Below are 21,675 nucleotides of genomic sequence, written 5' to 3'. Positions count from 1 at the left end.
TAACAGAAGCAGAAGATATTAAGAAGAGATGGCAAGAATACACAGAAGAACTGTACAGAAAAGAGCTTCAGACCCAGATAATCACAATGGTGTGATCACTCATACTCACCTAGAGCTGGATATCCTGGAATGTGAAGTCAGGTGGGCTTTAGGAAGCATCACTATGAATAACGCTAGTGGAGGATATGGAATTCCAGTTGAGCTATTTCAAATCCTGAAAGATGATGCTGTGAAAGTGCTGCATTCAATATATCAGCAAATTTGGAAAACTCAGCAGTGGCCACAGGACTGGTAAAAGTCAGTTTTCATTCCAATCCCAAAGAAAGGCAATGCCAAAGAATGCTCGGTCTACTTCACAATTGCACTCATCTCACACGCTAGTAAAGTACTGCTCAAAATTATCCAAGCCAGGCTTCAGCAATACATGAACCGTGAAATTCCAGATGTTCAAGCTGGTTTTAGAAAAGGCAGAGGAACCAGAGATCAAATTGCCAACATCTGCTGGATCATCAAAAAAGCAAGAGACTTCCAGAAAAACATCTGTTTCTGCTTTATTGACTATGCCACAGCCTTTGACTGGGTGGATCACAATAAACTGTGAAAAATTCTGAAAGAGATGGGAATAGCAGATCACCTGACCTGCCTCTTGAGAAACCTGTATGCAGGTCAGGATGCAACAGTTAGAACTGGACATGGAACAACAGACTGGTTCCAAATAGGAAAAGGAGTACATCAAGGCTGCATATTGTCACCCTGCTTATTTAACTTATATGCAGAGTACATCATGAGAAATGCTGGGCTGGAAGAAGCACAAGCTGGAATCAAGATTGCTGGGAGAAATATCAATAACCTCAGATATGCAGATGACACCACCCTTATGGCAGAAAGTGAAGAAAAACTAAAGAGCTTCTTGATGAAAGTGAAAGAGGAGAGTGAAAAAGTTGGCTTAAAGCTCAACATTCAGAAAACTAAGATCATGGCATCCGCTCCCATCACTCCATGGCAAATAGATGGGGAAACAGTGGAAACAGTGGCTGACTTTATTTTTCTGGGCTCCAAAATCACTGTGGATGGTGATTACAGCCATGAAATTAAAAGATGCTTACTCCTTGAAAGGAAATTTAGGACCAACCTAGATAGCAATATTCAAAAGCAGAGACATTACTTTGCCAACAAAGGTCCATCTAGTCAAGGCTATGATTTTTAGAGTAGTCATATAAGGATATGAGAGTTGGACTATAAAGGAAGCTGAGCGCCAAAGAATTAATGGTTTTGAACTGTGGTGTTGGAGAAGACTCTTGAGAATCCCTTGGACTGCAAGGAGATCCAACCAGTCCATCCTAAAGAAGATCAGTCCTGGGTGTTCATTGGCTGATGTTGAAGCTGAAACTCCAATACTTTGGTCACCTGATGTGGAGAGCTGACTCATTTGAAAAGACCCTGATGCTGGGAAAGATTGGGGGCAGTAGGAGAAGGGGATGACAGAGGATGAGATGGCTGGATGGCATCACTGACTCGATGGACATGGGTTTGGGTGGACTCTGGGAGTTGGTGATGGACAGGGAGGCCTGGCGTGCTGCAGTTCATTTGGTCGCAAAGAGTCGGACACGACTGAGCAACTGAACTGAACTGAATTGAAAGTAGAGTAGCCTCCCCTTGTCCGTGGGGGATATATGTCAGGAAATCCAGTGGATGCCTGAAACCACAGATAGTACCACGCCTTACACACACTATGTTTTTTTCTTCTTTTACATGCATTTTTATGATAGATTTAATTTATAAATTAGACATGGTAACAGATTAACAATGTAATTGTTAATAAAGTAATTTTACCAATCAATTAAATAACAGTTATGTGAATGTGCTGTCTGAAAATATCTTATTGTGCAGATTTAAGGCTTTACACTTATCACATATGGTGACTGTAGCTTTTACAGTTTTTTTTTTTTACTTTATTATTATTTTTTTTTTTGGTGTGATTTTATTTTTTTATTTTTTATTTTTTTAATTTTATTTAATTTTTAAACTTTACATAATTGTATTAGTTTTGCCAAATATCAAAATGAATCCAGTTTTATGCTAGGAAAACTAGTACAAATTTATGTTTCCTTCTTCATAATTTCACAGAGAGCAGATCTGTTCTTACAGATTTTAGCAACCTCAGCATTCTTTTTTTTCTCTTTCCTTATTAACTTTAGAACTTTCACTTTTTCACTTAAAGGAAGCTTTATACAAGCTATACAGCTTCCCTTTGGCATGTTCACATCGCCTGCATCACTGCCTTTGCACATAGAGATGATTAAGTAAAGTAACGGTTACTTGCACACAAGCACTGCCATATCATGACAACCAATCAGATAAATGTCAGGGTTACTCAGTGACTAATAGCTGGGACATACTGGACCAAGGGAATATTCACATTCTTGGGGGAACAGAGTGGGATAGTAAAGTTTTCATCGTGCTTATCAGCACAGTGCACAATTTAAAATTGATAAATTGTTTATATCTGGAATTTTACATTTAATATTTCAGACCGCAGTTGACCACTGGTAACCAAAACCATGGAAAGTGAAATTGTGGATAGGCAGAGACTACAGTATCTGTTCCAAAATATTAAGGGGTCTGTGGTAACAGTTCATCATTTAAATAACGTTCCACTATAGTTTGAGTAAGCATAGTCTACTAAGTTGAGGTATAAAAATAGGTGAAGAAAGAAGGCTTCCCCCACACAGAATACAGGATGTAAAACTATGACAAAAATATTCCAAAGCTAACATTCATAATTGGTAGCATTTCATCAGTTTATCCGTTCCTTTAGTCTTATGTAATTAACATTGTTCAGAGTCTGCTTTCATGATATTATTCATTTCTAAACTAACAAGAATCCTGGAAATTCTGAGTCTATACTGTGGTACAGTCTGAGAGTTAAGTTTTGTCACTTTGAACTCCAATGTCTGTACCCAAGAGTTTATTTCTTCAGTTATCAATAGTTAAGGATAACTAATATAATCCATCTGAGACTGTATTACTTTGTTTAAGACTTAATTTCTAACCTAGAGCTTTTAGCAGAACCTACAAGTATTCACAGTAAAAAAAAAAAAAAAAAACCTGCTAATGATAAGACTTAATGACTCTAATTAACTCATTATAGTAATTAACAGTATCAGATGATGAAATGTAAAATAATCTTTTGGGATTTAATTCAGGAGAATTTGATCAATATTTATCTTGAGGACAAGAACATATTAAGATAGCAAGGACATGACTACCTCTCTAGGGACTGTCAATCCTTCCTGCAAGAAATTTATATTAATGATATTTTACCTGCATTAATTAGCCTAGGGAAGCTGAGGGGTTTTTTTGATTTTACATCTCTTTCCTTACAGATTTTGGCAATAATCTTGATTTTATATGTGAGTAAGGAAAGTACCAAACAAGTTGAGCTGTTTATTTAAATACACATTTATGGAGATAAAATACAAGCAGAAATAGACTAAAACACTGAAAATGGGACTTGAGAGACGAAGAGTGATAACCAAAATGATAGTTGATTTCAATTTAAGATTTGTAGTAAAATATAACTGTCTTTGTTGTTTTTAGTTGTTAAGTTAGTCCGACTCTTTGTGACCCCATGGACTGTAGCCCACCAGGCTCCCCTGTCCATGGTATTTCTCAGGTAAGAATAGTGGAGTGGGTTGCCATTTCCTTCTCCAGGGGATCTTCCCAATCCAGGAATTGAACACGCATCTGACTATGTTTATTGTAACTCTTTTCTAAATGTAAAAATATTAAAAATGAATGCACACTTTTTGAAAGCTTTAATTTATGAAAGAATAGACACATGTGAAGCTAAAGAGATAGTCAAATTTTTTTTTTTAATTTCAAGCTGGAAGATATTGTATCATGATTTTGTGAATATAAAAATACCATTGTGTTAGTCACTAGAGTTGCTACACACAGAATTAAGAATAAACTAGATGATAAAGAGGGTGGGGGAAAGATCATGTGGAAGGGCAAAGTTTTCAGTACATGGAAGAAGAAAAGATTCAGTGTACAAGTTGTATTGCACACAGGAGCTGGTAAATAATATTTTCCATACATAATTCAGAGAAATACAATTGTAACAGATGCTAAAAAGTAATTTGATGTAACTGAACATCCTTTCCAGAATAAATTTTTTAAAAGGTAACCAAGTAACAGTTATATAAGAAATAGTATGTATAAGAAATAGGAATGGTGGTTTCAATTATATTTACATATTTCTTTATCTGTATTTATCTAATCATGTAACCTAGGAAGACCCGAATGATGCAATTTGGCATGTGGCATTATAAAATTGCACTCTGTCACTTCCAGACAAATGGTTGCTTCTATGATACTCTGCGTGTCAGTGTGGGTAAAGGGTGATTGTTTTTCAACACAGAGCCACCACTCAGTTATGTCTCAAGGTCAACATCATACTGGCCAGTGAGAACTAAGTCCTCTCTATCTTGTATAGAACTGAGTGTTTTAGTCTCTCTGCAGGCAATAGGAGTGATTTAATTTTTAACAGTTATTTTACTTCTCTCCTTGGAAACCTAGACTGGCTTATTGCCTCACACAGTTCCTTCCAGGCCTTTTGCCAGTCCTTGAGCTGAGTGAGTCCTCAGCTCTGAGCATGGGTTAATCATTTGAAAGCACTTCTGGGGACTTCTTTACTATTTTGATTCAGTACCTAACTATAAGTGAATAGTGGCAATAATGGGAGAATGTGGGTGAAAAAGACAAATTAATTAGTGAAATGATGGACATCCTAGTAAATGGCGCTGGGTCACATTGTTAACAATGTATATGAAAAGAATTAGGTTATTTCTAGCATAAGCTAAATTTTAAAGTTTAGATATACTGAGGAGTGGAACATAAAATTAAAACAGTAAGAAAACATAGGTGAATATTTATAAATATTTATTGGTGTATTTCACAGGATATACTTTCCTAAGCATAAATCCAGGGAAATTATTAATGAAACTATTGATAGATTTGATGGCACAAATATTAAATTTTAATGTCAAATTTAATGATGAATAAAGGAAAAAATTCAACAAAAATAGCTTAAATGTTACTGTACTAAATTTATACACATTTCTAGCAAACTTATATGAAAAAGTTCGGCAATCAATTGATATTTTATAAAAAGAATAAAGAATGAAAAATTCAGGTAGAGAAAAGCATACACATGGTTATAACATTTAGTCCATTAACAAGAATGAAGTATGAAACTACACATTGTTTTATTCCCTTTCAAGTAAACAATATTTTCTTCTAAGAAAAAAAGAAGTCCACTCTGATTTCTTAAACTTTGCCAAGCATACTTCATGGATTTCTCCTTTTTGCATACATAATTTATCAGTTTTCAATCACCTGATATCCCAGCGCTGTCAGATTGTACTTTCGCTGCATAATACCCTACGTAGGACGGCAAAAATGTCCGGCAGTACATTATCAATATCCTGGGCTCCAGGGATAGACGGACACAAACATGTAAATGCCACAGTGAAATAATTGGTAATTGTCTTGCTAATGCTTTTAGAGAAACAAGTGCAATCATGCTGACAGCCTGTAGTGCTCACGGAGAATTACAGAATCAATCTTCTTGTCTGAGAGACCACTCTTCCTAGTTCCTTTGCACACTCCAGGAACTGACACTCTCAGCAGGAATGCCATTATCAGTCTGGAAATGTTTCCGTTTTTATAATTCTTTCTTGCTACATTCATTCAAGGCTGAGAGAAAGCTTTGCTCTTTTCCTCTTTGCTTTTGAAATACTAATCCCTCTCTAACCTCACCAGAGATGATATTTCTCTTTCTAAAAGACAGCTCATGATGTCACTATTTCAGGCAAAGCACAGTTCATTGGTCTGGCTTTGTATCATGGAGTATATAGTCTTGCCTAGGTCAAATAAAGGCTTCCCTGGTGGCTCAGAAGGTGCAGAGTCTGTCTGCAATGCAGGAGACCTGAGTTGGATCCCTGGGTTGGGAAGATCTCCTGGAGAAGTGAATGGCAACACACTCCAGGATTGTTGCCTGGAGAATCCCATGGACAGAGGAACCTGGAAGACTGTAGTTGGACACAACTAACATTTTCATTTTCACAGGTCAAGTGAAACCTACTGGTGATGGGATTTATCAGGAATTTTAAGTATGAGCCCCCAGATTCAAACTGAATGGTTTTAGTTTTCCTGTTCCTCAATAATCTATTACTAATCTTACTTTTGTGGGCAATCTTTTTCTAAAACACTCTCATGGCATGGCCCTTTCAACTCACGTAAAAAGTCAAGATGAGTTGAGACATACTTCCAGCTAAATTTGCTAAAAGCAAAGACCATAATTAGATATAGAGTAAAATTTTCTACTCAACTGAATTTTTAAGCTTTAAGCACTAATGCCAAGTACAAAACAAGCCGATGAAAAATTTTAACAACTGCAGAAAGGTTGTACTTTAAGCAAAATAAAAATTTTACTTTGACACATGTTTATATCTATAAACAATTTTATTTCCAGTTTTTTCAATTTTTCAGTTATCTTGTGGAATAACTTCTCTCAATTTGTTTTTCTTCAAAATGAATGAGAATATCTGCATATTTTGCCTTAAAAAGTTGTTATGGCCCCAAAAAAGAAGCTTCCTGGTACATAATATCCACACAGTGAAAAAACTATAAAAAAGTTACTGAGATATTTTGTGCAATTTTGTCATTAGTAAAAGAAGTACACAAAACAGGTGACTTGCTGTCTTCTTAAACAGTTGTTAATTATGATTTAAACTTTAAATGATGCAAGATGAACAATGTGGGTATAATGCTATCACATGTAAAGCATCCACATTCTCATTGATCCGTTGATGACTATTTGCCTTTATTTTAAAAGCTGTTCAGTTTAGACTTTCTGACTTTTCCTCCCCTGCTCTTCCTATCCCTCCCTTAGCTTTCACATTTTTCTATTATCAACCTGCTTTCTGTGACATTTCTTTTTCTTTTACTATACTGTGAATTATGAAAAAAACTAATTATAGTTGTTAATATATAGAGAAGAAAAATTGGTTTCAGTGTTGATTCCATCCGTAAACAACAATGCATTAGACGTTTGCATACACATGTGTGCACATACATGTTATATATAAAATACCCCCTGGTCTCAAGAATATTTACGTTCCTGCTTTTCCTACCTAATTTATGAACAGCTAGCAGAGAAGGCAATGGCACCCCACTCCAGTACTCTTGCCTGGAAAATCCCATGGATAGAGGAGCCTGGTAGGCTGCAGTCCATGGGGTTGCTAAGAGTCGGACATGACTGAGCGACTTCACTTTCACTTTTCACTTTCATGCATTGGAGAAGGAAATGGCAATCCACTCCAGTGTTCTTGCCTGGAGAATCCCAGGGACGGGGGAGCCTGGTGGGCTGCCGTCTATGGGGTCGCACAGAGTCAGACACAACTGAAGCGACTCAGCAGCAGCAGCAATGTCAATTACCATATGGATACTTGATATATTTTTTAAAATTGAGATAAAGATTGAAAATAAGATGAATAGAGAATTGAAGGATCACATCACAAAACACTTATTCAAATTAACTACAAGAGTTAAAACTCTTAGTCTCATTTTTAAACTACTGCTTTCATTGTCATGGAGATAATTTATCAACCTTAAAAGGATCTCACCAGTTAACCATGCACTCTTTTATGTATACCATCTTACTCTGGCCTGTTACAAGCAGTGGGAATCAGTGTGGTAAGTGGTATAGCTTATTAACAGGTAACTTTTAGCAGTTCTTCACTCTTGGTTTCAAAAGCAAATAATTTTGGAGTGATTATTTCACAGCTGAAATATGCCATATATTATGTTTTGATAACTAAAGACTTGGTGTTGGGGTTGCATGCAACTGTTATTCTTGATCAAAAGTATCATCACTGAAAGCCATTCACATCAGGGAGTTTGCAGAACTCTGGTTGTGGTTTTCTAGTCATGTTATTAACTGATTATGAGAACCATCCTACCAAAAATAGTTGAACATAGGTTTGGTAAAATCCCAGCTTGGAGAATTTTTTATTAGTAAATTTTGAGTCATATTTTCTGTCAGACTGAGAAAAATGACTAACAAACAACTAGCTATTTTGCAAATAGAGTATTTCCAGGTTTCACTAGTTTCAGTGTGGCAACTATAATTGAGATTAAAATGTATGTAAAGTCTATTCAAATAAATACATGACACATCGAAATACATGGGATTTACTTGCTGGAAATTAATGTAGAGGATATTTTTAATGTATTACTTTAAGCCAATTCATGTTGACCTATAGTTATTAATCCACTTTGTTATTTTTAACACATTATCCCTACTGTTTACTAGGAAATTTAATATTTTGGTATAATAAACACCTATACTGATTCATCCACAAAATGTAAGGGAAAAAGCCATAAATTTATTTTTCAAAGACCAGTATAAACATGATACCAAATCCTGACCAGCACATTCTGAAAAATACAGGTTAATGCAATTCACGAACTCAGACGCAAACATCCTAAATGAAATCAGCAAACCAATTCGGTACTCCCTAAACTAGACTACACAGTGAATTTCAATGATAAAGAGAAAAGCAGCCTCTGCCACCCAGGAGCTGGCTTGATATTGTCATCTAAGATTTGATATGTCTAAAAGATAGATTTTTTATATATATGAAAAAAATAAAAAATAAAAATAAAAGATAGATTTTTAGTTTTGTTTAAATATAAATAATTTCACAGCACACCAACAGCAGACAAGGCAACTCTGAAATTGTAATAAATCACAACCAAAAAAAAAAAAAGACAAAACTCTATTATCATGTCTGAGAAGTACTTAACTCCAAACTCATCAAGTTTTATACATCAAATAGCTTTTTGTACGTCAATCGTGGCTCAATAAAGTGGTTTAAAAAATGACAATTGTGCATACCACAGAATAGCCAAACATTCCCCTGAATAGGTAAATATGAGTTATTACCATTCCATTACAATGACAAATTGATGGCTTTAGACTCGTCTCATTCCTTTCACTTTATAGATAAGACTTACTAAAATATCCAATCATAATACTGTCCCGATGTCCTGAAAACATCCAACATGTAACAAGTTCTGGCTTCCTGGTCCACTCCTGAAAAATCACCTAACCCACCCAAACGCTTTATGCTTCTTCTAACAGTACATTACTACCACATCCTCAATTCTCCACTGTGTTTATTCTCCTTTGCTGAAGCAATCAATAAACCCATACTGTCCAAATGACAGGTTTCTTCAGGGTGGTCTTTGGCTCAAGGCCAATGACCTCAGAAATGCAATGATGATTTCACAGCCTTCAATCAACTCGTATGACTTAATACATACGAAAAAATATGTGATTATCTGAATATATACAGAATTTGATGAAATCTAACATCTATGAGTTTTGAAAAGTCTTAGTAAATTATAGTCAGTTTTATTTATTAGATATACTTATTAAGGAGGGAAGAAAATATAAATTACTTAATATGATAAAGTTCACATATAAACAAAACAATAACAAAAACCTAATAATTTTTAAAAACATATAGTAATTTTAAATATTAAAAAAAAATGCTTAAAGTTTTTTTGTGTGTCAAGTAACAGGTAAGATACGCTCACAATGACCATTTTTGGTATGTACTGTATTGAAGGTTTTATCCAATGACAGAAGAAAAAAATTAAATGAAAAGATTGTAAAGAAATGCTGTGGCAGATGACATGACAATGTGGGTTGGCCAAAATGTTTGTTTGGGCTTTTCCATAACATCTTTGGAAAAAATCCACAAGAATATTTTGGCCAGCCCAATATAGGTCCTATTTGCCAAGTTGCTTCAGTCGTGTCCGACTCTGTACAACCCCATAGACGGCAGCCCACCAGGCTCCCCCTCCCTGGGATTCTCCAGGCAGAAACACCGGAGTGGGTTGCCATTTCCTTCTCCAATGCATGAAAGTGAAAAGTGAAAGTGAAGTTGCTCAGTCGTGTCCAACTCTAGCTACCCCATGGACTGCAGCCTACCAGACTCCTCCGTCCATGGGATTTTCCAGGCAAAAGTACTATTAGACAAAATTAATTGTATTTTTATATATATGCAATAAACATTTTCTAAGAGATACCACTTAAAATAGCTTAAAGTGAAAGTGAAGTCACTCAGTCATGTCTGACTCTTTGCGACCCCATGGACTGCAGCCCACCAGGCTCCTCTGTCCATGGGATTTTCTAGGCAATAGTACTGGAGTGGGTTGCCATTTCCTTCTCCAGGGGATCTTTCCAACCCAGGGCTCGAACTCAGGTCTCTGGCATTGTAGACAGACGCTTTACTGTCTGAGGCACCAAAATAGCTTAAAGGTGGCCCTAAAAACAAATGAAAGATGTACATGATTTCTATGTGTTATATCTTTTAAACATCATAAGACCACATTTTAAGAATAAGACAATATTTATTTTAATATCAATTCTCTCCAAATTCTGATTCATTTGTAGACTAGACAATAAAAATTTTTTTCCAGAAATGTCAATCCTGTTCTAAGATTTATATGGAAATACAAAAGACCAGGAATAGACAAGACAATATTGAAAAGAAAAAAGAACAAGTACCAGCAGCTTAAAGTTATAGTAATTAAGGCAGTGTGCTATCAGCCCAATGATAGGCAAAGAGACACATGATAAAGAGGTTAGACGTACCAACTCATGTTTGAGCTCTTCAGTTATAAAGAATTTAACTCTACGAAGGAGGAAAAAATGATCTTTTCAATACCAGTTCTGGGACCACATTATGTCTATGTAGGATAGCTATATTAATACCTACTTCACACCACATTTCCATGTCTACTGTTGATATAATTCTGAAAGGAAAAACAACAAATATTTTATGAAATAATGTAGGAGAATATCATAACTAGCCTGAGTTATGTACGTATATTTGGGGGAGAAATTAACCAAAAAGATAGATTGATAAATTGAACCATGTCAAAATTTTGAACTTGTGTTAATCAATTGTCTCCAGTAAAGGGTGAAAAAGAAGTTGCAAAGTGGAAGTTGACAATGTATTATACAAAAAGCATTCATATCTAAACTAAACAAAGAACTAGAAGCAACTAATACAATGATCAGAAATCCTAAAGAAAACTACACAACAGATTTGAAGACATACTTCAGAAAGGAGATTTCCATATAGCCAGAAATACATGAAAAAATGAAGAATATATTTTAATTTGAGTAAACAGAAATTAAAAATCCATTTAAAAACCACTATACATTATGCAAAATATTTAGTCCAGAATGTCTATAGCTAAGATGACTGAGAGTACCATGCCTTAGGGATGAAGTATAACAAAGAAATTCTCCTACACTAGAAGCAGTTGGGACCATAAATTGGAACATCTACTTCAGGAAATTCTTTGCTGTTAACTTTTAAAATTGAATCTAGATGTAATCTATGACACAGGAATTCTATTTCTAGGTATATTTCTAACAGAAATGCACACACACATGTGACCAAGAAGCATGCACAAGCAAATTTACCACAGAATTTTACCACTAAACTGGAAACAACCTGAATATTCATCAACAGCAGAATAAGTTATCATATATTCATGCAATGGAAAACACCCCACCAGTGAAAAGCAACCAACTATAAAAAAGAACACAATGATACAATATAATATTGAAATAATCTAGCTGCAAAAACACTTTGTATCATTCTAATATGGTGAACTCCAGTAAAATAGTTCCAATTTTTCTCTTTGTTTGGGCTTTTTGTTTGTTTTATGTGTGATTGTGTGTGTGTTTTGTCAGGCTGCTCAACTTGCAGGATCTTAGTTTGCTGACCTGAGATCAAACTCCAGTTCCCAGAAGTGGGAGCAGAGTCTTATCCACTGGACCACCAGTAATTCTCAGTATCCATTTAACTATGGTCTTAAGAGATCCATATAAAAGTAATTTATGTGTTTGTAATCTTTTCAGAACCAAGTAAGATTTAGTTGGATAATTTTACATGATTTAATTGAATTTAAATGCAATTAATAAAGTTCTCAAAATAGTTTAACTTCTCTTTCAGTCTTATCATCTCATCTGTATAGTCTACAATCAGGATTAGTTCACTTGTTTTGAATGAATGAAAGTAATTTCCTATATTTATCAAATCTATAGTACGTTACTGAAATTATTACTTAAGTTTATCTGTATATATTAGCAGATGATGCCGTGAAAGTGCTGCACTCAGTATGCCAGCAAATTTGGAAAACTCAGCAGTGGCCACAGGACTGGAAAAGGTCAGTTTTAATTCCAATTCCAAAGAAAGGCAATGCCAAAGAATGCTCAAACTACTGCACAATTGCACTCATCTCACACGCTAGTAAAGTAATGCTCAAAATTCTCCAAGCCAGGCTTCAGCAATATGTGAACCATGAACTTCCTGATGTTCAAGCTGGTTTTAGAAAAGGAAGAGGAACCAGAGATCAAATTGCCAACATCCGCTGGATCATGGAAAAAGCAAGAGAGTTCCAGAAAAGCATCTATTTCTGCTTCATTGACTATGCCAGGCCTTTGACTGTGTGGATCATAATAAACTGTGGAAAATTATGAAAGTGATGGGAATACCAGACCACCTGATCTGCCTCTTGAGAAATTTGTATGCAGGTCAGGAAGCAACAGTTAGAACTGGACATGGAACAACAGACTGGTTCCAAATAGGAAAAGGAGTACATCAAGGCTGTATATTGTCACCCTGCTTATTTAACTTATATGCAGAGTACATCATGAGAAACGCTGGACTGGAAGAAACACAAGCTGGAATCAAGACTGCTGGGAGAAATATCAATCACCTCAGATATGCAGATGACATCACCCTTATGGCAGAAAGTGAAGAGGAACTAAAAAGCCTCTTGATGAAAGTGAAAGAGGAGAGTGAAAAAGTTGGCTTAAAGCTCAACATTCAGAAAACGAAGATCATGGCATCTGGTCCCATCACTTCATGGGAAATAGATGGGGAAACAGTGGAAACAGTGTCAGACTTTATTTTTCTGGGATCCAAAATCACTACAGATGGTGACTGCAGCCATGAAATTAAAAGACGCTTACTCCTTGGAAGGAAAGTTATGACCAACCTAGATAGCATATTCAAAAGCAAAGACATTACTTTGCCAACAAAGGTTCGTCTAGTCAAGGCTATGGTTTTTCCTGTGGTCATGTATGGATGTGAGAGTTGGACTGTGAAGAAGGCTGAGCGCTGAAGAACTGATGCTTTTGAACTGTGGTGTTGGAGAAGGCTCTTGAGAGTCCCTTGGACTGCAAGGAGATCCAACCAGTCCATTCTGAAGGAGATCAGCCCTGGGATTTCTTTGGAAGGAATGATGCTAAAGCTGAAACTCCAGTACTTTGGCCACCTCATGCAAAGTGTTGATTCATTGGAAAGGACTCTGATGCTGTGAGGGATTGGGGGCAGGAGGAGAAGGGGATGACAGAGGATGAGATGGCTGGATGGCATCACGGACTCGATGGACATGAGTCTTAGTGAACCCCAGGAGTTGGTGATGGACAGGGAGGCCTGGCATGTTTCGAGGGGTCAGACATGACTGATCGACTGATCTGATCTGATCTGATTAGCACATCATCATTTTTATTTGCTTCATTTCATCAAGGGTAGTGATTATAGTTTATTTCCTTTGCCTGGTAGGATATCAGTCTAATCATCAGTATAAAATTAAACTTGGCTTTTCTAATGCATAACAATCACGTTAACATGGGCAAAGGCATGATTTTTATTGTACATTCTCCAAAAAAAGTAGGTCACTTTTTGAATTGTGAGTTGCAAAAATAGTACCTTGAGAAATAAAGTAAAATGGTAGATTTGAAGTGTTTCTCACTTTTTCAATTTGAAAATTATATATGCTTTTAAGTTAGGAAGACAAAATTATACTTGGTTTAGCCCACTGTAACTGAAAAAGATTGCACTTTATTCTTTATTTGATGCAATAAAAAGTATTTGTAAAGAGATTATATTTCACTGAATCAACATTTATGTTAATTTTGCTAATATTAAGCAGAGAGGAAACATACCGATTTTGTCACTTTCGTGATCATTTCCTAAGTAGGTTTCAATAGTTGAGAATATGCAGTGGTCTATTATTTGCACTTTTTTATGTAGTTATATAAAATCATAAAGTTTCAAAAGCTAGAACAATAGGTTTATGCCATAAACGGGGTATACACTGGCATAAAGAATCTAGTACAGCAACAGAATCACAATTATTATTCCTAAACAGGGAATTCTTAAAAATAGCACTGAGTAATTAAACAGCATATGTTATTGCTAATAATGTTATCTTGCAAAAAATAAACATTTTAGGTAAAGAGTTAATATAAGATAGAAACAATTACTTACATCTGTACAAACTATTTAAAAAAGATCTCCCAGCTTTGACTTATAGTTGACAAGTACAATATATATACGTATATATATATACACACACCCATACACACATACACACACATATATATATGTATATATATGTGTGTGTGTGTGTGTGTGTGTTTATGTGTATACATGTGATAGCTGAACATATGTATACATTGTGAAATGATTACAACAATCAGATTAATTTAACATATTTATCACTTCACATAATTACTCTGTGTATGTTGAGAATGTTTAAGATCTACTCTTAACATATTTCAAGTATTCAATGTTATATTAACAATTATGGTCACCATGTTCTGTGTTAGATCCTCAGAACTTATTCATCTTCTAACTGAAGTTTGCATCCTCTGGCAAGTATCTCCCTAACTTTCTCATCCCAGTCCCACAAATAATTGGACTAATAGCAACGATTTGGTTCTGTTTCTATGACTTTTTAAAAAAGATACCACATACAACCAAGATCATACATTATTTATTTGTCTGTCTCAATCTGGCTTATTTCATTAGCATGATGTCCTTTAGGTTCTCATCCCTCACCTTCTATCTCTATGAATAATTTTACCATGAACATTTTATTTAAAATATTCATTTGATTTCAAGTCTCTCAAATTGTCCTTGAAACATATACTTCTATCAAATTGTTTTCAGAGAATGATTGCCCATCATGTAAATTATAATATATTGTTAAGTGTGTTAGTTGCTCAGTCGTGTCTGACTCTTTGTGACCCCGTGTACTACAGCCCGCCAGGCTCCTCTGTCCATGGAATTCTCCAGACAAAAACACTGGAGTGGGTATCCATGCCCTTCTTCAGGGGATCTTCCCAAATAAGGGATGGAACCCAGACCTGCTGTATTGCAGGTGGTCTCCTGCATTGCAAGCAGATTCTTTACCATCTGAACTACCAGGGAAGCCCAATATATTGGTAACAGAGGTAAATAGGAAATTTGTCTTTTATTTGAAAAATTACTTTCGTTTATTTTCTGGGATATGTATGCAAATACAGGATGTTTTCTCATCTCCTGGACAAATGAGGGTGAATGAAATGCTGCTCAGTGTTCTACAGTTAGTTCAATGCTACATTCACTGCAGTCTTTTGGGGAAGTTTTAAAAACCATGTCAGTAAGCCAAAGGACAGGGAAGCCTGGCATGCTGCAGTCTAGGGATTGCAGAGTCGAACATGACTAAGCGACTGAGCAACAAGAAGCCAATTGAGACATAGTTGGTCAGTGACATTAAAATTTCCTATTACACACAAAATGGTAGAAATGATACAAGATTTATGACATATTCCCAAGATGAAAAGAGACATTCTTAAAATTGCTTTAAAGTTTTATTTTTTTCCTTAATTTTGAGTAATATGTTAGAACGTGGTCTTGGTTAGCATGTAATCAGTCATTGGCATTTATTTTAGCTTTAATTTTTTTTTAAAGTTGAAGATTTTAGTAGATATGCATTCCAAACTATCATATTTAAAGGTATTAAACAAAAGGATAAACCCTTCTATTCATTAGGGAAAAAAATCATTACTGCTTTTACTCTTGTTGAAAAGAAATAAAACCAAAACTTAAGATGAGGCTGAAATATCAACAGAAGATATTTCATTCTTTCACACACAAAAAAGATGCATTTGTATTTTGCCCTGTGTGTTCTTTTATTTTCTATTAATGTAAAGGTAGTGTAGCAAATGTCTTAGTCATGAAGATTATATTCCAAATAAAAAACAAAGTTTCAAATAAATTGCATTTATAAGGAAACAAACTATTACAGAAATGATATTAACAACAAATTGTGTATCTGCTTTATTTTTGATAACTCTTAGCATTCAACCTCTTGCTGCTGCTGCTGCTAAGTTGCATCAGTTGTGTTCGACTCTGTGCTACCCCATAGACGGCAGCCCACCAGGCTCTCCCGTCCCTGGGATTCTCCAGGCAAGAGTACTGGAGTGGGTTGCCACTGCCTTCTCCATTCACTCTTTTAACTTTCATATATAACATAAACCAATGTCAACTATAGTAATTTTGCACATTTTATCCTTAGCACTATTTATCTTTGTTAAGATTGTTCCATTTGTAACTGGAATTTTGTACCTTATGACTACTTTCATCTACTTCCATGCCTCTTTCCCCTGGTAACCACAAAAATGATCTCTTTTTCTGTGAGTTTGTTTGTTTTTGAAGTATAATCAGCCTGCAACACTATGTTAGTTCCTCTGTATAACTTCAGTTCAGTTCACTTCAGTCGCTCAGTTGTGTCTGACTCTTTGCGACCCCATGAATGGCAGCACACCAGGCCTCTCTGTCCATCACCAACTTCTGGAGTTCACCCAAACTCATGTGCCTTGAGTCGGTGATGCCATCCAGCCATCTCAGTGGTTCAATATTCCCATACATTACAAAATAATCATAATAAGTCTAATTACCAGCTTTCACTGTACAAAGATATAGTGTAATTACAGACTATATTCCCCTGTATTTTTGAAATAGGTAGAATATACTTTCACTGAATGCAGATGGGGTGGCATTCCAACTTTCAGAACAGCTTCAAATTTCTCTGTATTAGAAGATGATTCAAGCTTCCACTGATTCCCCTTGCTCAGGAGTACATGAGATAAGCAATACATTGTATAAAGTTGCTGTGAGTTTTAGTGTGGCAACACAAATTGTGTTAAGATGGGGCTGTAGTTGACTTTTGAAAAAAAGTAGAAGTGACATTCCTGGAATGATGTTTGAGGAACTTCAGGTCTAAGTTACTGATAATTTTAGTTGGACACTCCTCTTCTAGTTTCTTCACCATTTGATTTGGCTATGTCTCTGTCTATATCTTTGTGTATCTTCTGTAACATCTGCTTATTAAAACTGTTACTATATAATTTTATTGGAGAAGGAAATGTCCACCCACTCCAGTATTCTTGCCTGGAAAATCCCATGGACGGAGGAGCCTGTCAGGCTACACACAATGGGGCTGCAAAGAATCAGACATGACTTAGTGACTGAGCACACATGTAATTTTATATACAGGAATTCATAAATATATCATAATTTTAAATTGGAAGGTGCAACATTATAAAATGCCTTTATTTCTCAATTAAAACAATGATCCTTGCTTTATTTTTCTGGCATTAAATGTCATTTGATGTCAGGATAAAGGGCTCAGGGGTTTTACTTCCAGGGACTTAACAGTATGAGTAGTTATTTTTCATTTGCAAGGAGCTAGGATCCTGCTTTTTTGCCTTTCTTTCAAATACACTCCAGTGATCCAATGGCATTTCTTTCTATAGAATCACATTTTTCAGCCAGGCTTGTCAAATATTTTTCAGAAGAAATGTTCAGTTTCCTGAGAGTAATTGAAAACTTCAAGGCACATGTTTTCAGATATTGCAGGAGTCATCCTCTGCATCTATAGCAGGCAGAAGTCATAATTCATTACACTGGGGTGTTTTCAGGCTAGTTTCCTGCAGCTGACCTTTTCGCGTTACTTATTTTCTTCGAGACGTATCGAATATATAATAAACACGTTTATTTCAGTCTTTGCTTTTACAAAAAGTCTTAAAACAATGTCGGGCACATACACCTCAATGGAACAGAGTAGTTGTACCAGTTTTATTCAGAACAGAAAACACTTTATATTGCAAATGGCATCCAAGGAAATTAAGCCAAATGATTCTTCTGTTAATAACTGTTTACTACCTAAGCTATATTTGTAAGGAATTTCATGGAAAAGCCAAAATTACAAACATACTTATGAAAAAGCATTTTAATATAAATCTCTTGCTGTAAGTTGACAAGTTATCTCTTCCTCAAAAGCCTAAATACTTAACCCTGAAGCATAAGCCTGTCTCCTACAGGTTTTCATGTCTTTTAACACAAATTTCCTGATGTTTATTTTATATGATCCCTTTCAGGGACATTATATAAAAATAAATGAGGCAGAGAATAATTTTATGAAACTGTAAAACTGACTAATCAATTTTATTTAATCAGTAAATAATATCCCTATCGTCCTCTTATTCTCTCTCTAGATAGCATTTTTTTTTTTTTTTTTTACACAAAAGTTTTTTGGAACCAGTTGTGAATGTTTTTATTTTCTTCACAGTCAGGACTTTCTGAGCACAAGTTGTTGGTATGTGGGTTAAAGAATGACTGAAGAGCAACTCATAAGTTAGAACTCTAAGAAGAGATATTGAGAGGCCTTTCTTTTACTCTCCAGGGATACTCCTTTACTTTCTAAAGGGCTGTAAAAAATATTCCATTCTTCCATCCAGGTAAATTTTTTTATACTAGGGAGCAAAGGTTGGGTTAGCTGTGTAAACTGCCCTATACAAGCTTCAGTGTCCATACTGCAGTTTTCTCTACTGTGGTAAAAACCCTCTCTTGAACATGCAAATAACATGTATTTGCCACATGGAATAATAGATCCTGAGAGACTGGCATTATTGTTAATACTCAAGAGTTGGTTTGGTCTCTGATGTGGCAATGTTGTGTTTAACGTCAGGATAAAATGTACACATTTAAAACATTAAAGTCTATGGAAATTATTTTTATATAAAATTTAGATATCATTATATCATAATACCAGAGAAGGCAATGGCACCCCACTCCAGTACTCTTGCCTGGAAAATCCCATGGCTGGAGGAGCCTGGTAGGCTGCAGTCCATGGGGTCGCTGGGAGTTAGACATGACTGAGGGACTTCACTTTCACTTTTCACTTTCATGCATTGGAGAAGGAAATGGCAACCCACTCCAGTGTTCTTGCCTGGAGAATCACAGGGACAGGGGAGCCTGGTGGGCTGCCGTCTATGGGGTCGCACAGAGTCGGACACAACTAAAGTGACTTAGCAGCAGCAGCATATCATAATACCCTTATTTTACAAGACTGAGAGATTGGCCAAGATGGCAGATTGAAAAGACCCTGAGCTCACCTTTCACAAGCACACAAGAATCAGAACTATTTGCTGAACAACCATTGGCAGAAAAGTACAGAATCTACCAGAAAAGATCTGCAACTAAGGACATAAAGAAGAAACCACAATAAGATAGGAGATGCTGACTCATGATAAACCAAGTCCCATACCCCTAAATGGGTGACCCACAGACTAGGCAATAATTACATTCCAGAAGTTCTCCCCACAAAAGTGAGAGTTTGGAGTCCTATATCAGGCTCCCCAGCACAGGGGTACTGCACCACAAAGATGAACCCCACCAGGGTTTGAAAGCTAGAGGGTCTTAATTTCAAGAGTCTCACAGGACAAGGGGAAGTAAAGACTTCACTCTCAAAGACAGCACATAAAACCACACACTCCAGGAACTAGTGCGAAAGTAGTAATTTGATAGGAGCCTTGGCTAGACCTACTTGTTGGACTCAGAGTCCCCTGGAGAGCCAGGTAGTGGCTGCAGCTCACCCTGGGAACACAGTCAATGGCAGCAGCCATTCCTGGTAGATCCTTCTTCCCAGCGGATGCTAGTTTTGGTGAGCACCATTGTGTAATCTTCCCTCTTGCTCACTAATGCCAAGGTCTGGCCCCACCAAAGAGACTCGGCTCGTGTTGGGAGATCTCAGACCAAGCAACTAACTTTCAGACAGGATGCCTAAAGATTTCCAGAATCCTAGCTACCTCTAGACACCCTTCTAGACACAACATTGCTCACCAGAGGGCCAGGACCCAATCTACCCATCAGTGAACAGGTTCCAATCCTGCCCTCCACGAAGCCTGTTCTACCTCTGGATCAGCTTCACTCACTGAGAAAAGACTTTTAAACTCAAGAAAACCAGAATCCCATAGCAGGTCAGCTGGGTCCCTGCTGGGCCCAAGCCCTGCCCACTAGCAGCCAACACAAGCTTTGGGACACCTGGATCCTGTACCCAGTTGTGTCAGGAACTGCCCTACACAGTGATCTAACACTGGCTCTGCGATCCCTGGACCATACAGCTAGACTCCTGAACTAGATCAAATGGGATTTATCCCAAGGATTCAAGGATTTTTCAGTATCTGCAAATCAGCTGATGTTATACAGTACACTAACAAATTGACTAAAAACCCTATGATTATCTCAATAAATGCAGAAAAAGCTTTTGCCAAAATTGAACAACCATTCTTAAAATAAAATAAAGAAAAAGAGAAACTCTCAGGAAAGTGGGCATAGAGGGAACACATCTCAACATAACAAGCCATATACAACATACCTACAGCTAACATCTTACTCAACAGAAAAGCTAAAAGCATTTCCTTTAAGATCAGGAATAAGACAAAGATGCCAACTCTCAACACTATTGTTGGACATCCTAGCCACAGCAAAGAGATAGGAAAAAGAAAAGACTACAAGTTGGAAAGGAAAAAGTAGAACTGCTACTGTTTGCAGATAACATGACAGTTCTAAAGATACCACAAGGAAATTACCAGAGCTCTTGAATGGATTTGGTAAAGTTGCAGGATACAAAATTAACATACAGAAATCTGTGGCACTTCTATACACTAGAAACAAACTATCAGAAAGAGAAATTAAAGAAACAATCCTATTTACCATTGTGCCAAAAAGAATAAAACATCTAGGAATAAACTTACCTAAGGAGGCAAAAGACCTATACACTGCAAACTATAAAAACTTGATGAAAGAAACTGAAGACACAAAGAAATGGAAAGATATACCATGCCCCTGGAGTGGAAGAATTAATAGTGTTTAAATGAGCACAGTTGGTAAACAATCTGCCTGCAATGCAGGAGATCCAGGTACCATTCCTGGGTCGAGAAGATCCACTGGAGAAGGGATAGGCTACCCACTCCAGTATTCTTGGGCTTCCCTTGTGGCTCCACTGGTAAAGCATCTGCCTGCAATGCAGGAGACTTGGGTTCAATCCCTGTGTTGGGAAAACCCCCTGGAGAAGGGAAAGGCTACCTACCCATTCCAGTATTCTGGCCTGGAGAATTCCATGGACGGACATGACTGCGTGACTTTCACTTTCACCCAAGGCGATCTACAGACTCATTGTTCACAAAACTGGAGTAAATAATTTTAAAATTTATATGGAAACGCAAAAACCCTCAAATAGTCAAAATAATCTTGAGAAAGAACAGAGCTGGAGAAAACACACTCCTTGATTTCAGAGTACAAAGCTATGGTAATCAGCTTTATGTGATACTGGCACAAAAACCAAAATGTAGATCAAAGAAATAGAATGGAGAGTTCAGAAATTAACCCAAGCACTTCTGTC

The sequence above is a fragment of the Bos indicus genome, chromosome 21, assembly GCF_029378745.1.
Source record: "Bos indicus isolate NIAB-ARS_2022 breed Sahiwal x Tharparkar chromosome 21, NIAB-ARS_B.indTharparkar_mat_pri_1.0, whole genome shotgun sequence".
Taxonomy (NCBI): Eukaryota; Metazoa; Chordata; class Mammalia; order Artiodactyla; family Bovidae; genus Bos; species Bos indicus.
The sequence above is the reverse complement of the archived record's forward strand: the minus strand, read 5'-3'. Positions refer to the sequence as shown.